Genomic DNA, 3,694 nt, shown 5'->3' on the forward strand with positions numbered 1-3,694 from the left:
TTTTCCCCAGAGTTGCCTCACGGTCCCTCAGCTCCTTCACTGTCCTCTGGAAACCCTGTCTCTCAGGATCCCACCCCATCCCCGACCTCTCCCCCATCTCCCCGTCTATCCATGAAAACTTCAAACTGTCCATATTGTGTGAAAATCAAACCTAAAAGGTCAGTGTCGCTGGGCAGTGGTGGTGCACGCCTTTAATCCCAGCACTCAGGAGGCAGAGGCAGGCAGATTTCTGAGTTCGAGGCCAGCCTGGTCTACAAAGTGAGTGCCAGGGCTATACAGAGAAACAACCCTGTCTCAAAAAACCAAAAAAAAAAAAAAAAAAAAAAAAAAAAGTTCAGTGTCTGGTCTAGGGGTCCAGTTCCGGCTGCGGAGCACGAGGCTGGTTCAATTCAAGCCCAGCACCACCACCAACCAAAAGAGATGTCAAAATTAGTGAAACTAAAACACGGGGTCCAAAGTAACTTGGGATGGGGATATCCCTGGGGTTCTGACCGTGATTGGGTTACCATGGGGAATTTATACCTCCTCCCCCTACTCTGACTGTCCTTGTATGGGTCCCTCACCTGGAGGTTGTCAAGATGAAAGAGAAATGTGGTTTAGAATAGACAACAGTGTCGGAGTCAGGTCTGTGGGTCAGAGGTAGCTGTAACAGGGCACTAGGGCAAACCAGTAGGAGAGAGTTGTGTTGCCTCTGGCTTTCAACTCTGCCCCTCACTGGCCCACAAGCCTTCCCATCTCTCAAATGGGTACAGCACCTGTTGACATTCCTTCTAGGCTCCACCCCATAGTTACCTGGCAACAGCCAGGTGTGCCAGACTCACTATAAAAGGATCTCTTGCCAGGCAATGTGGTGCACGCCTTTAATGCCAGCACACTGGAGGCAGAGGCAGGCGGATTTCTGAGTTCGAGGCCAGCCTGGTCTACAGAGTGAGTTCCAGGACAGCCAGGGCTACACAGAGAAACCCTGTCTTCAAAAAACACAAACAGGGGGCTGGTGAGATGGCTCAGTGGGTAAGGGCACCCGACTGCTCTTCCGAAGGTCTGAAGTTCAAATCCCAGCAACCACATGGTGGCTCACAACCACCCGTAATGAGATCTGGTGCGCTCTTCTGGTGTATCTGAAGACAACTACAGTGTACTTACATATAGTAAATAAATAAATCTTTAAAAAAAAAAAAAAACACAAACAAAAAAAGGAGTCCTCTCTCGCTCTTCTTACTCCCTCTCTTCCCTCTCTTTCTCCCCCCCCCCATGTTTATGGCCGGCCTCTACTCCTTTACACTCTCTCTCTCTCTCTCTCTCTCTCTCTCTCTCTCTCTCTCTCTCTCCTCTCTTCTCTCTTCTCTCCTCTCTCTGCCTTTCTCTGTCTCTGCTACCCCTTCAACTCCCCTCCCTATGCCCTAAATAAACTTTATTCCATACTATACCATCGTGTGGCTGGTCCCTCAGGGGGAAGGGGTGCCTCAGCATGGGCCCGCAGAGGCACCCCCTTCCCCACACCATACCGCGCCTCCACCAAACATAACCCTGGCTTCTTGTTCTTTTTTATAAAACACAGCATTGGTGCCAAGTGACTCGGATTTAGAAACTGGGATTTCTACAACACAACAGCACCCCTCCCCCCCCCCCCCCGCTTCCCCTACTAGTGCAAACGTTAACCTTCCCCCATGAACTCCCCCAGATGCAGGCTCTCAGTGGCCTTCCCGGATGGTGCCATACCCCAGTGGTTTCCCTCCTGGGCACCCGCCTCCCTGTGCTCCTAGAGAGCCAGGAGTTTTTCATTTGTTCGTTTTAAGCTTTAATTTGATTCATAAGCTTTTTTCTGATTTTCTCAAGAGTCTTCTCCTCTCATTTCATGTTCCATAAATCATTTGGGAATGCCAGCCTACCTCAAGAGCCAGCGATCCATCCGGGTTAAGGGAAGAGGCACCCCACAGGCTCCATCCTCTCAGGTCGCTCTTGTCTGCTTTCCCTTGATCCTAGGTTTGCCTGCCTTGTTTTTGGTCTCTCTGAAATTTCTTCTCTTTTTATTCAAATTTAAACTCCTTCCACAAACATTCGAAGGGGTTCTAGGCTTAGAAGACAAAAATCCCCTGGGTCCCTGCCCTCAGATTGCCCGGTGGAAACTGGTTCCTCTCTGTGGGGGACCTAGACCATCTCTTTTAGAACTCACCAGTGAGAAGAAGACCAAAAGAAACAGCTAATTTCTCCCTGCTGTTTAAAACCCTGGTCTGAGGCAGGCGATCTTTCTCCTAAAACTCCACTGAAGTTAAATTTCACCCCAACAGTGTTTTGTTTTGTTTTGTTTTTTGTTTTAGGCAGGTGCCATCTGTGGCTAGGCATGTGTAAATCAACTAGACTAACTTTGAAGACTTGAATGCCTAGCTGGAAACGTCTGCAAGCGCAAAGTCCCAGAGTTTGGGGAGGGATTTAAGGTCTTAACTGAACCTTTAAGGTGTGACCTGACCTATAATCCTTTAGGCCTGGGCATATGTCTCAGCCTGTCTTTGGAGTTTGAGCATGCGTGATACCTGCAGCTGTGTGGGCCTGTCCCTCCGAAGCCCGCCCCCGAGCCCCAGGCATACCTCTTGGTGTTAACAACGAGACATTAGTTCACCTTCCGCTGCTGCAGCTTTAAATGGATTGGCTAATCCCATTCCTTACAGAGAAGCTGGAAATCACACTCGGTCTTCTCTGGTGTTTACCATACAGTGTGGTCCCTTTGCAGTGCTGGGGATTGAAGCCAGGCCTGGCGCCTGATAGGTAAGCACTCTGTCGTGGTGCCCCGCACCCTTGGCCCTCACTTCCATTTTGAAATCAGCTAAGCCTCCAGAGCCCCTTCCCGTGAGAACACTTGGGCCCTTCACATCTCTTTCTATGCTGGGCCTTTCGACCACTGAAACGAAACAGACCGAGATCCTATCACAGCATCCTCTCGAGAGCCTGGTGTCTGGAAGTTTAAGGTTGGAGTGGCCTGGATGACCCAGGTCAAGAACTGTCACTGTCGTCTGGGGCCTGGGTTCTGGGCTTATTCACTTTCTGGCCTCAGGACAAAGGCCTTTTCAACTCCTGAGTTCCCAGTTGTTAGGAACCACCTGGGACACCTCCAAGGTTTCAGCTGACCTTTCCGCAGAGCATCTAGGAAAATCCCCAGGATATCTAAGTGGTGCATAAGGCTCACAACCCCATTGTGGAGTTAAAGCACCTCATCTGGGGGCTCTTTAGCCCAGCTTCCAGGCCCATGACACATCTGAGGTCTAGGTGACCAGGGCTTCCTAAGGAAGCCAGACAAAGGTCTGTCCTCTGTCCCCTGGAGACAGTGGGGAGTCTGACTCACCGTTTGAATCTTCAAGAGTATAGACAGGCTGAGACAGAGTTCTTCAAAGAAATGAAGAAATGGCTTCTCTCAGTTTCTGTAGGTGACGCCTCTTCGGCCATGGAGGTGTGTAAACATAGGGGCGGAGCGGAGAAAAATCTGACACTAGTAAAAGGTAGTGTCTGAATGGATAAGGCCCAAGGTACACAGAATGAATCCAAGGTATGTCCCACCCGTAGCTCACTACAACCTGAACTCGAAGCACCTGTTCTTTGGCACAGTGCGCGCTGTAACGCCACAAAGTAGCAGCCAAAGCCTCCGCTCAGATTCGAGACAATTGTATGTTATGAACTGCCGTGTGTTTACTGTACACACACA

Source organism: Mus musculus, chromosome 11, assembly GCF_000001635.26.
Source record: "Mus musculus strain C57BL/6J chromosome 11, GRCm38.p6 C57BL/6J".
Lineage (NCBI taxonomy): Eukaryota > Metazoa > Chordata > Mammalia > Rodentia > Muridae > Mus > Mus musculus.